The sequence below is a fragment of the Propithecus coquereli genome, unplaced genomic scaffold (assembly GCF_000956105.1).
Source record: "Propithecus coquereli isolate 6110/MARCELLA unplaced genomic scaffold, Pcoq_1.0 Scaffold63, whole genome shotgun sequence".
NCBI classification, from domain to species: domain Eukaryota; kingdom Metazoa; phylum Chordata; class Mammalia; order Primates; family Indriidae; genus Propithecus; species Propithecus coquereli.
The window spans coordinates 7493027-7506978 of record NW_012152285.1 but is presented as its reverse complement, the minus strand read 5'-3'; the positions used below and the strand labels follow the sequence as shown (position 1 = coordinate 7506978).

Genomic DNA, 13952 nt, shown 5'->3' with positions numbered 1-13952 from the left:
AAAATAAAGTAAATAAAACAAGATATAATAATGAAATATTATATAATGATAACATGGTATGATAACATATGAAGAAGTGCCAAATAAATGGCATAGAAATATAAAGTGATATAGACATTCACAGGAGATTGTTTTGGGCTGTTAAAGTTTTGTGAAACAATGATTTAGGATCTACCTTGTAGCAAGAGGGGTAATTATGTAGGTGAAGGGGTAGAGAGGATCTTAGGTCTGGATAAGGCTGAAAAGATGTAAAGAGAGGAGTTATCCTTTATAATTCAAACTGTAGGTCTCTGTTGTATAATTGGAAAATATGGTTGGCTGGTGCTGTGGTTTGAACGTGTCCCCTAATGTTCATCTCTTGGAAACTTAATCCCCAATGCAACAGTCTTGATAGCTGGGATCTTTAAGAGGTGATTAGGTCATGAGGGCTCTGCCCTCATGAATGGATTCATATAGTTATTGTGGGAGTGGGTTCATTATCTTGAGAGTGGGTTTGTTATAAAAGTGAGTTTGGCCTTTTTTTTGCTATCTCACACTCTCACCATGTGCTGCCTTCTGCCATGTTATGATGCAGCAAGAAGGCCTTCACCAGTTGCAGCCCCTTGATCTTGGACTTCTCAGCCTCCAGAACTGTGAGCCAAATACATTTCTTTTCTTTATAAATTACCCATTCTCAGGTATTCTGTTTTAGCAATACGAAACAGACTAAGACAGCTGATGAAGTAGGGAATAGTTAAAAGGCCTTGAATCTATTAATTCACTCAACGAATATTTATTAAATATATGTGACAGTCACTAAGCTAGGCATTGAGGATACAATGATGAGCAAAAACAAGCACAGTCTTTACCTTTGTGGAATTTATAGAGGGAGAAATAATCACACAAATAAATTTTTTAAATTCCAAATGTGGTACATAGTGTTATAAGAGATTATAACTAGGGATTTGACTTAGGGAAAGTTTCTCTGAGGAAGTCTCGATTATGTTGTGGCCTGAAAAAGAGCAGGTGTTAACTATTCATAGATAAAGGGAGGAGGGAAAAACATCCCGGCCAAAGAACAGCATGTGCAAATGCCCTGGGAAGGAAAGCCCTGTAATGACTAGGAGAAAATGAAACAAAGAGGGGAACTTGGAGCAAGATGAAATAAAAAATAATAAAGAGTGAAAGACTATGAAGAAAAGAGCTTCAAAGGCCAATTTAAGGAATTTTGCCCTTGTATCAGGAGAGAAGGAAGCTGCTTGGGAGGAGGGTTTAGGCATAAGAAATAGACCCCATTCTGTAGGAAATGGGAAGTTAACTTGTAGTGGTTCCTAAACCTACTGTGAGTAAGAGAATTTTTCTGGAAATTCTAATCCGTGTGCCCTGTAGTGGTGCCTAATTAGCTGTCTTTTTAACAAGTTCCCTAAGTGATTTAGACTGTTAGAGAATCTCTGCAGAGATAACGGCAATGGTTAAGAGCTTCAACTCAAACATAGGTTTGAGTCTTAGCATTGCCACTTAGAAGCCCACAAATTTGGGCAAGTTACAGAATCTGTTTAAGTCAGATTCCTCACCTCCAGGGAAGAATTATAGAACCTACCTTTTTGGGTTCCTGGGAGAATTAAATGAGAAAATTCATTTAAATTGTTCAGTACAAGGCTGGACATATGGTTAAGAGCTCAATTGGTGTTAGCTCTTAATGATTACTACTGAAAGTTCTTCAGTAGAGTGATTTAGGGGATTAATCTTGCAGTGATATTGTATGTAGGGTGGATTGGAACAGAGATGAGTTAGGCCTGGGCTAGGTCTCAGTAACTTGGCTGTGGTCTATAAGCATTTTCATAAGTTTGCTTTAACATGGCTATTAGTTCTTGGAGATCCTTAGATAGGCTAAATAGTTCTCAGGTAGATAATGTCCCTGGTACTCTTTAAAGGACATTTATGGGAAGACTTTGGTCCCTAGAATATATTTTACTGGTTAAGCATCTTACAGGATTACTTTGAATTGACTTTGTTCATTTGCCACTTATAGAGAACAGTCTCACATCTGTCTATGTATATTCCTTTGCTACCCAAAGAATGTGTTCACATATACACACTGTAATTGGGTAGATATTTACAAAAGATAAATAATTTTACAAATAATCAACATCTACCGATTTGCCTTCTCATAAATGTGGTGGAAGACCCATTACTTTTCTTTTTTTCTCTTCTCTTCTCTTCTCTTGAACACTCTATTGCCCAGGCTAGAGTGCGATGGCATCAACTTAGCTCACAGCAACCTCAAACTCCTGAGCTCAAGCGATCCTCCTGCCTCAGCCTCCCCAGTAGCTGGGACTACAGGGTATACCACTACGCCTGGCTAATTTTTTCTATTTTTAGTCAAGATGGGATCTCACTCTTGCTCAGGCTGGTCTTGAACTCCTGACCTTAAGTGATCCTCCCGCCTCAGCCTCCCAGATTACTAGGATTACAGCTGTGAATCACCGCACCCAGCCTCCCATTACTTTTCATTATCCTCACTCAAATTCTTTTTTTCTTGGTTATGTGTCCCTGGGCCATCCAGTGGTGTGTCAAGGGTAGGAAAAACAATCACAAGATAACAAGTCACATCTTCCTTTCTCTAGCTTGTTCCTGTAGTATCCATTTTATGAGAAAAGTATATATAAAGAATTCTTTTTTTTAAACAAACAGATTTCGTAGAGCAGCAATTCTCAAAATGTTGTCTTGCAGACCCCAGGCCTCCCTGACACCCTTTCCAGGGAGCATATAAGGTCAAGACTATTTCCATAATAATAATAAAACATTATTTGGGTTTTTCACTGCATTAGCATTTACACTGATGGTGCCAGCAACAAAAAATCACTTTCACTTAATGTCCAGGATTAAGCAGTAGAAGATATTCATTTTATTAAATCTTGACTCTTGGATACGCATATTTTTAATATTCTATATGATGAAATGGGAAGTATATACACTTCTGCATCCAAAGTATGATAGTTGCCTCAGAAAAGTACTTATGCAATTAAGATGTAAGCTGAACTGGCTGGCTGCTTTTTCATGGCACACTATTTTTACCTGAAAGACTGACAGTCAAAATTTAAAATATTTGTACTGCAAGGGATACTGTCAAAGTGAAACAACAACCCACAGAATGGGAGAAAGTTTTTAGAAATCCTATATCTGAAAAGGGCCTTGTATTTAGAATATATAAAGATTTATTACAGCTCAATAATAAAAAATACCCCAATCTAAAAATGTACAAAGGATTTAAATAGACATTTCTCCAAAAATATACAAATAGTAAGCACATGAAAAGATGCTCACTATTATTAGCCTACATATCTGTAGATCAGGGATTCTTTTTAACTTAAAATCCTTGGACCCCTTAGAAATCTAATTTTTGTTTTTATGTATACATTTCCTTGTTGGTTTTCTTTTGTTGTTCTTTGTTTTTTCCCTCCTGAGGAGGTTCTTTACTCCAAATAGATTAGTAGCTGTTGCTTTTAAAACTTGACTTTCAAAGTTTGCTATTACCCCAAAGCTCTGTTGATCTCAAGAATTCACAGAAATTAACAGTGACCCTTGCTCATAATGGCAGATAGACCTTGCGTTGGAAGGAAGAAAGACAGCAATGAATCTAAAATGTGAAGTACTATAAATAGACATGCACTGGAGTACTGTGAAAGAAAAATGAAGGTGGGTCATCAAAGGGGAAGATAGAACTTGAGAAAAACACAGACTGCAGCCATCGTGAGTTACCCAGAACTCAAACAAATAGGAAAATCATTTGGGCCAGGCGTGGTGGCACATGCCTATAGTCCCAGCTACTGGGGAGGCTGAGGCAGGAGGATCACTGGAGCTCAGGAGTTTGAGGTTGCTGTGAGCTAAGTTGATGCCACGGCACTCTAGCCTGGACAACAGTGCGAGACTCTGTCAAAAAAACAAAAAAAAACAGAATTTGCTGAAAAATAAGAAAAATCAGCATTTTGGGAATGTTTCAAAAAATAGTATTAAACACTTTGGGCTCTGTGAAGCAAAAGCTAGGTGTTCACTGATCTGTTATTTCCAATTTCAGCTTGCTTATAAGAGGAAGAAAAAAGACTCAACTAGGACTAGAAGGGAACTTCCTCAACCTGATAAAGTACATCTACAAAAAATTCGTAGCCAACATCATGCCTAAGGCAAAACTGAATGTTTTCCCTCTTGCAGGGAGAGTCAGAAATAAGACATGGATGTGTACTCTTGAAACCTCTATTCAACATTATACTGGAGGTTCTAGCCAGGGAAATTAGGCAAGAAAAAGAAATAAAAGGCATCCAGACTAGAAAGGAAGAAGTAAAACTATCTATATTTCAGATGAAATGATCTTGTATTTAGAAAATTCCAAGAAATCAAAAAACAAAACAACTATTAGGATAAATGAGTTCAGTAAGGTTGCAGGATACAAGATCAATGTGCAAAAATCTATTGTATTTCTGTATATTAGCAATGAGCAATCCAGAAATGAAAGTACATTAGCAATGAGCAATCCAAAAATGAAAGCAAGAAAATAATTTCACTTATAGAGGCATCAGAAAGAATAAAATATAGGAGTAAATTTAATAAAAGAAGTGTGTAATATATCTGAAAACTAGAAAACATTGTTATAAGAAATTAAAGATATAAATAATTGGAAAGAATGTCATGTTCATCAGATGATTTAATATTTTTAAGAAGGCAATACTCCCCTAACTGATCCACAGATTCAGTGCAATTCCTATCAAAATTCCTTCTGACATCTTTGTAGAAAATGACAAGCTGATCCTAAAATTTGTATGGAAATTCTGGTGACCTAGAATAACCAAAAGAACTTGAAAAAGAAGAACAAAGTTTGAGGACTCACACTTCCTGATTTTAAAACTTACTACAAAGCTACAGTAATCAAGACAGTGTGGTAATGGCAGAAATACATTTAGGTCAATGCAACAGGATTGAGAATCCAAAAAGTAAGCCCTTACCTTTATGGTCAGTTGATTTTTGACAAGGTTGTCAAAACAATCTAATGGAGGAAAGAATAAATGCAACTGGAACAGCTGGATATCTACATGCAAAAGAATGATGTTGGATCCCTATTTTGAAAATTAATTCAAATAGATTAGGCCAGGTGCAGTGGATAATCCTAGCATTTTGGGAGGCCAAGGCAGGAGGATTGCTTGAGGTCAATAGTTAGAGGCTGCAATGAGCTATGATTGCGCCACTGCGCTCCAGCCTGGGCAACAGAGCAAGACTCCAGGAAAAAAAAAATCAAAGACCAAAATATAAGCACTGAAACTATAAAACTCTTAGAAGAAAAATTGGTGTAAATCTACATGACATGGGATTAGACTGCGTTTTCTTAAATATGGTAACAAAAGCACAAGCAACAAAAGAATAGATAAATTGGACTTCATCAAAATTAACAACTTTTGTGTTGGAAACGATACTATCAAGAAAGTGAAAAGACCTCTTACAGAATGAGAGAAAATTTTTGGAAATCATATATCTGAAAAGGGAATCTATAAGGAATCTGTACAACTCAATAATAAAGAGACAACTCAATTAAAAAACAAAGGATCTGAATATCTGAATAAACATTTCTCCAAAGAAGATATACAAATGGCCAATAACTATATGAAAAGATGTTCACTGTTATTAGTTATCAGGGAAACGCAAATCAAAACCACAGTGAGATACCACTTCACCCTCACTAGCATTGCTAGCCATCCTGGATGGATGATAATAAATATTGGCAAGGATGTGAAGAAATTGGAAACCCTCATGCACTACTGGTGGGAAGATAAAATGGTGCAGCTGTTTTGGAAAAGAGACTGGCAATTTCTCAAAAGGTTAAACACAGAGTTAACCATATAGCCCAGTAGTTCCATCTCCAGGTATAAACCCAAATGAAATGAAAACACAGGCCTACACAAACACTTCTATATGAATGTTCATAACAGCATTATTCATAATAGCCAAAAAGTGGAAACAACCCATGTCCATCAACTGATGAATGGATAAATAAAACATGGTATGTCCATCCAATGGACTGTCATTTGACAATAAAAAGGAATGAAGACTGATACATGCTATAACATGTATGAACCTTAAAAACATTTTGCTATGTGACAGGAGCCAGTCCCAAAAGAACACATATTCTATAATTTCTAGACAAATCTACAGAGACAGAAAGTAGATTAGTGGTTGCCTAGGGCTGGGGGAGATGCAGGTTAGGAGGCGACAACTAAGGTGTGTGAAATTTCTTTATGGGGTGATAAAAATGTTCTAAAATTGATTGTAGTGATGGTTGCATGACTCTGAATATACTAAAAGCCATTGAATTGTACACTTTAAAATGGGTGAATTATATGATATGTGAATTGTATCTTGGTAAAGCTGTTATTTAAAAATAACACCAGATGCAACCTAAAAATCCACTATTAGTAGACTGACCCAATAACTTATGACATAGCCATATAACATAATATAGCTGAGCTATTAAAACAAATGAGATATTTCTATATAGGCCAGTAATGAAATGTTGCATAAATTGTAGAATCCATCGGTTAGGATTTTTTCTTTCACAGAAATCGACTGTAGCTAATTGAGTTCCCTAGGGGGCATTTGGTAATGGCTGGAAACATTTTTTTTTTTTTTTTTTACTGTGAATATACTTTAGTCATTTTTGTTTACAACTGAAACTCTGGGAATTCAAAATTAACATTCTTATTAGCTTCTTATAGACAACAGAAAAAGTTTCAACCTTGTGTTTCACATTGTTCTGCTGTGCTTTGTCCAAATGAATCTTTATGAGTCACTGCCAGTTTTATGTAGATTGTCTTGCACACAATTTCTTTTTTTAAATTTATTTTTTGTTTTTATTTCAGCATATTATGGGGGTTCAAATGTTTAGGTTACATATATTGCCCTTGCCCTACCCGAGTCAGAGCTTCAAGTGTGTCCATCTGCCAGATGGTGTACACTGCACCCATTAGGTGTGAATATACCCACCCCTCCTCCCCACCCACGTGCCTGACACCTGGTGAATGTTACTACTTTGTGTGCACATAAGTGTTGATGAATTAATACCAATTTGATGGTGAGCACATGTGGTGCTTGTTTTTCCATTCTTGTGTTACTTCACTTAATAGAATGGGCTCCAGCTCTATCCAGGATAATACAAGAGGAGCTAGATCACCATTGTTTTTTGTGACTAAGTAGAACTCCATGGTATACATATACCACATTTTATTAATCCACTCATGTATTGATGGACACTTGGGTTTTATCCACATCTTTGCAATTGTGAATTGTGCTGCTATAAACATTCTAGTGCAGAAGTCTTTTTTGTAGAATGTCTTTTTTTCCTTTGGGTAGATGCCCAGTAATGGGATTGCTGGATCAAATAGTAGTTCTACTTTTAGCAATTCGAAGTATCTCCATATTACTTTCTACAGAGGTTGTACTAGTTTGCAGTCCCACCAGCAGTGTACGAGCGTTCCTATCTCTGCATCCATGCCAACATTTATTGTTTTGGGACTTTTTAATAAAAGCCATTCTCACTGGAGTTAAGTTATATCTCATTGTGGTTTTGATTTGCATTTCCCTGATGATTAGAGATGTTGAGCATTTTTTCATATGTTTGTTGGCCATTAGTCTGTCCTCTTTTGAAAAGTTTCTGTTCATGTCCTTTGCCCACTTTTTAATGGGGTCGTTTGATTTTTTCTTGCTGATTTTCCTTAGTTTTATATAGATTCTAATTATCAGCTCTTTATCAGATGTGTAGCATGCGAATATTTTCTCCTATTCTGTAGGTTGTCTGTTTGCTCTTGTGATAGTTTCCTTGGCTGTGCAGAAGCTTTTTAATTTGATCAGGTCCCATTTATTTTTGTTGTTGCTGTGATTGCCTTTGGGGTCTTCTTCATAAATTCTTCGGCTAGACCAATATCTGTAAGAGTTTTTCCAACATTTTCTTCTAGAATTCTTATAGTTTCATGCCTTAGGTTTAAGTCCGTAATCCACCGTGAGTTGATTTTTGTGAGAGGTGCGGATCCTGTTTTAGTCTTCTTCTACACGTGGCTATCCAATTTCCCCAGCACCATTTATTGAATAAGGATTGTTTTCCCCACTTCTTGCCCACATTTTCACTTGGGAACACACTACATCCTCAAGGATTGCATTGTGCACAGCTGTCAGGGTGTGGTTCCTGGGATGCTTTTACTTATTTTTTGTATGGCCTTTTTGAGTTGGCTTAGGCAGAATTCTCTGAGCAATAAAGACAGCATATTTCCCACCGAACTTTTTCTCCACTTTACATACTAGCTGGACTTGGATTTTCTCAAAAGATTTCAGTTGAGTAACGGGAACAAAACTTAGGATAGCTTTCTGGCCATCACCAACTTCAATTTCCTTGGCTGCTGTTATATTCAGCCCCCTGAGCTGAGCCTTGAGGTCTGAGTTCATCTCCAGCTCCAGAAGAGCCTGGGAAATGAATGCCAAACTTAAAGTCATCCAGCTTCTCAGTGTTGGGCTTCATGATTTTGGTACTCGAACTGAACATAGCCTTCTTGCTGAGTGCCAGCTTAGGAAGAGCTGAAGACATTTTTGATTGTTGCACTAAGGGGTACTACTGGCATCTGCAGGGTAGGGACCAGGGATACTGCTAAACATACTCTAGTGCACAGGATAGCCCCTGACAACAAAGAATTATATAGCCCAAATTATCAATAGTGCTGAGGTTGAGAAACCTGGAGCTAAATTAAACAAAAAGGAAGTTCATTAGGAGGACATGGGTGCGCTCACAAGATTGAAGGTAAGGCAGGAGAAACAAGCTATAAACAGTCAAGTAGCAGCCACCCCTGAGAATCTTAGTAGCAGGAATATTCCATGCTCTCATGGGTTCAGCACTGTAATGAATAAACCCCAACTGTTTATATTCTGCCCACAGTTCTAAGGAGGGAGCATCTAATCAATCTTCTTTCCCTTTGACTAAGGGAGGGCAGTATACCTTAAATGAAGGCAATTCCTCAAAAGGAAGTACATTTATTAGCAAATACTTATCGAGCATAGACTTATGTTCTAGGTACTATTTAGGTGGTGAGAATAGCATAGAGCAAAAGACAAAAGTACCCTTACAGCACTTATATTCATATGATGTTAAATTGGGGCAAATCTTTAATACCTTGAAGAAGGTAAGATAGTTGCCAGGCACCAAAATCAATAAATGCTACCTACAGGTTGTTTAATGGAAAAGCATGGAGTGGATAGTAATAGGTACAGTATTATACCATTTACTTTTTATTTTTTTAAAGCTTAGCATATATATGTAAGGAAGAGTTCTAGAGGGATACATAGGATGTTAAAATTATTGCCTCTGGATAGTGAGTATGAATATGGAGAGAGGAGCCTACTTTTCATTTTAGTCCCTTATGTTTTCATTTTTGACCATGAACATGTATTTCGTAGTTTAAAATTTTTTTTTTTTTTGAGACTGAGTCTCACTCTGTTGCCCGGGCTAGAGTGCCATGGCGTCAGCCAAGCTCACAGCAACCTCAAACTCCTGGGCTCAAGCGACCCTCCTGCCTCAGCCTCCTGAGTAGCTGGGACTACAGGCATGCACCACCATGCCCGGCTAGTTTTTTCTATATATTTTTAGTTGTCCAATTAATTTCTTTCTATTTTTAGTAGAGACGGGATCTTGCTCTTGCTCAGGCTGGTTTCGAACTCCTGAGCTCAAACAATCCACCCGCCTCGGCCTCCCAGAGAGCTAGGATTATAGGCGTGAGCCACCACGCCCGGCCCATAGTTTACAATTTTTTAAATTAAATTTTAAAAAGAAAATCCAAGTAAAGGATCATTGAAAAACTTTTACAAAGTCAGAGTATCATTGTGTTTTACTTACAGAAAAGCAGAAAGAACGGATATCTGACTGGAAAGTGTGGCATACAATCATTAAATAAATATTTGTTGAACACCTAGCCTTAGATCCTTTTTGGAAAGGTAAAGTATAAATAAATAAAATATCAAGAGCAGCCATGTGTGAGGCACTTTGTGAGATGCTTTAACTGAGAGGAGATTGAAATTTGAAAAAGATGACAACTGCTCTCAGTGGGTACTTGTTGGCATCTACTTATTGAACATCTACTATGGGTATCTTCTAGGCCCTTTATATGCATAATCTCAACTCCTAACAACAACTCTATCAGGTTGGTGGTTATGTCTCCCATTTCATGGATAAGAAAATTGAAAATTAGAAAAATGAAATCATAGTAAGTGGCATAGCTGACATTTAAATCCAAGTATATCTGATTTCATGGGAGAAAGTGTATGAGTATTTGAATAGTTAAATAACAGTAAAAAAAAAAAAAAGTGATTTATTATGAGAGCAGTCACAGGACTACCAATGATTAATTTCCAAAGAATTTTACAGATAGGTACCCCAGGAGCTCAGAGAAAGGAAAAGAAGTTGCTGCATGTTAGAATTGTTTGGGTAGACTTCTTAGTGGAGGAATGGTTTGAATTAGATCCTGAAGGAGGAGTTTATGGATATGTAAAGAGAAAGGCAGAATTTTAACCTTTCCTGAATGCCTGCTTGGGACTAGAAACATCTCACCTAAGCCCCATAGCTCCATTTGAAAGGTAAGGAAACAGAGGCCTCTCCTTACCTCATCCCCTGCCAGGGATAAGCAATTAATTGGTATTAATTTTTGGCAATTTAATAAGTGTGAAGTGAAATTTCATTGTTATGATCAAATGTTTACCTCCATTTTATAACATCTATGTTTTAAGTCTTGGGCAAGATGAATGAATTGATAGAAAGGACACACAGTAGACTGACAGACCAGGATACATCTTTTTGGGAGAGTAGATATATAGCACAAGTAGCTTTCCTCTACTTAGGGAGCTTTAGGCTTTTGTGAGGGTATTATGTCTAATTTGAGACCCTACAGCTGAAATCTTGGTAAGTCTGAAGACAATCACTTATTCAATTAGTCATTTAATCAATATCATTTCTTGAGCTCCAACTATGTATCAGATACTGTAGGAGATATTGGGGATATAAACATGTGAATAATACACTGTTCTTATTATCAGGTTGTTTACAATTTAATGGTAAAGACAATTATGTAGTGAAATGTTTATATAATATGTGGAAATCTGAGCCAGTGTATTGACATACTCCCAGAATCCTAAGAGTCCTCCTTAAGTCATCCTTCTCCCTTGTCTCACACCTCTATCCACCAGTCACTCTCTCAAATCTACTGTTCTCATTCCCTCCTGCCTTCACGTAGTCCAGTTGACTGTCATCTCTTACCTTGGACTACTTACCAGTCTCATAAATAGTCTCTCCACATTCATTTTCACCCCCCCTTCAATTGATTCCGTAATTGGTTTCTCCAGTCCACTTCTTTTCCATTGACCTCCCAGTAGAATGACCTTCTAAGAAATGTAGATCTAATGTTGTTCACCTGCTTAAAATCCTTCTCTGACGTGTTTAAATCCTGGTGAGCCAGTAGAAAGCATAAACTTAACAATTTTGGAGAAAAAAGAAATAATTGATAAATTGATGTCTTTTAGAATCTAAGCTTCACAAAGGCAGGGATGAGACCATACCTGTTTTGTTTGGTACTGTATCCCCAGTGCCTAGCAAAGAGCCTGGCTCATGGAGGGTGTTCACTAAATATTTGGTGAATTAAAGAAAGAGACATTGCTACGGTTAGAATGAACCCTGTGGTGTTGGATTTGAATTGATACACAATCTTGAGTTTATAGATATATAGATACCCACACAGAGACAAGTGCGTACCTATACTTTCTGTCTCTGTCTGATGAGAGGACATTAGGCAGTGATACCCCAGAAACAATGCTACCTCCAATAAAGGGAAACAAGGCTCTCTGGAGAAATTGTTGATTCTAGACAGCAGCAGGAAAAGTACATGAGCCTGGAACATCTGTGGTGGCAGAAAGGGAAGTGCTCAAAAAATGATGCGAGGCTGGTCTGAAAGTAGTGAGTTATCTCAATTGATAGTTCACAGTCAGATATAGATCAAACTCCTTATTCTCCTCTTTCCCCCCTTCTCACTGATGTACTTGTCTTTAAAAAAAAAAAAAATGATGGGGCCATGTCAAAAGGACCGAGGAGTCAATTATAAGGGACTCCAATGGCCAAATCAGGGACGTTTTGAACAAGAAAACAAATAATAATAGTAAAGAACTATAAACCATAGAATAAACATGAATCTATGAGTCTATACAGATAAAAATAAACAAATCAGGGAAGGAAAAACTCTTCTTTATAATACCATTCCAATTAATGTAGAAGAATTAATGAAAATAGAAAATCACCATTTGCAAACACCATAAGAATAATTAATGCAAGTAAGAATCTTTAATGGATGCTAAAATTGTAAGTGAATGTTAAGAAACAGGATATTCACATAGTCAGAAACTATCTCCCCAAAGATATTTAAGTAAAAAGGGAAAAATAACAGCTGTTTTGCAGGCACTACCTTAACCAAGTAATCAAAATTAATTTACCACAAGGAGACAAATCCACCTCATGTTCCTTCTAATATGATGCACCAAGAAGGACATGACATCACTTCTGTGGTATTATTGCCAAAAATGTATGACCTGAATTTGATCATTAGGAAACATCAAATAAACCAAAATTAAGGGAATTTCTACCAAATAACTGGCCAGTGCTCTTCAAAAGTGTCAAGTTTATGAAAGACTAAGACTGAGGAACTGGCCCAGATTAAAAGAGACTACAGTGATCCTGGATTGGATTTTTGGGTGGGACATTAGTGGGCCATTTGGTAAAATAAGGTCTGTAAATTAGATAATAGTATTTAATCAGTGTTAATTTCCTGATTTTTATAATTATACTGTGATTATATAAGATGTTAACATTTAGAGAATGTGGATGAAAAGTGTAGGAGAATTCCTTTTTGTAACATTTTTGTAATTCTGAAATTATTTTGAAATGAAAAGTTTTTTTGAAAAGTAAAATTCCCATTTCCAATAGCTTTGCATTGCCCTTGTTTACTAGCTTGCCTTCCTCTTTCACCCGCTCCTGTTTCCCAACTGAACTCTGAGTTCTAGCACCTGGCTACTTTCTTCTTTAGTTCCGCGAATGTACTACCTTTTCCTCCTCCAGAGCCTAAAGGTAGGCAGAAGCATAGTATTCCCTTTGTATGGAACATACTTCCTTTGCACTTTATTCTTTTGTTCTTTAAGGCTCATTGTACTCCAGAAAACCCCTCCTTATCTCCCTAAACCAGGTCCCACCATCATATGATTCACATGTCTGGTACTTTTTCATAGCATCTTTATCACGACTGCCATGAAATTATTCATCATGGAATTGATTATTTAAAGTATTTCTCACTCACTCGAAATTAATGTTCACAAGAGATAAAGGTATTGTATCTTCTTGCTTAGTGTTATTTTCCTAGTGCCTTTCATAGGCTCTCAATGACTTTGAGAAATTAATGCAAGGCATGCTATGAGCATCCTCCTACCCCTCCATAACAATTTGGATAAAACTGGGGACAGGAGACATTTTAAGTTTGAGGAGATGAAGGTGGGGACTGGAATTGGTGGCAGTGACAGAAAAGGATAGATGGATCCTTTCTTATCACAGAAGGAGCCATAGGATTTGATAAGAGAGAAGGAAGAGTAAAAAATGACCCAAGGTTAAAGGGTACCCAGTTGAAATAGCGCTTGAGTCACTTTTCTAGCAGTATTTTTAAAAAAATTCTCAAATACTTGAACATGAAGAGTCTATTTACTTTTAATAAAAAATATTCTATACCCTTGGTAAAATATTATATCCTATGGTAAAAATTAGTATTTTAACGAAAATATTAATTAGCATGCTAATTCATATATTTGGTATGCTAAAACTTAACTATAGTATTTTTTTTTTTTTTTTTGAGACAGAGTCTCACTCT

The 13952-nt window shown here is 36.8% G+C and overlaps 1 protein-coding gene and 1 pseudogene across 1 annotated transcript in view; one reads left to right on the top strand and one right to left on the bottom strand.

Annotated features, from left to right (window-relative positions):
- The window catches only part of CPEB3 (cytoplasmic polyadenylation element binding protein 3), a 190155-nt gene that overhangs the window by 4193 nt on the left and 172010 nt on the right, over positions 1 to 13952 (top strand). The window lies entirely within an intron of this gene.
- On the bottom strand, positions 6687 to 8557 carry LOC105822699 (annotated as a pseudogene).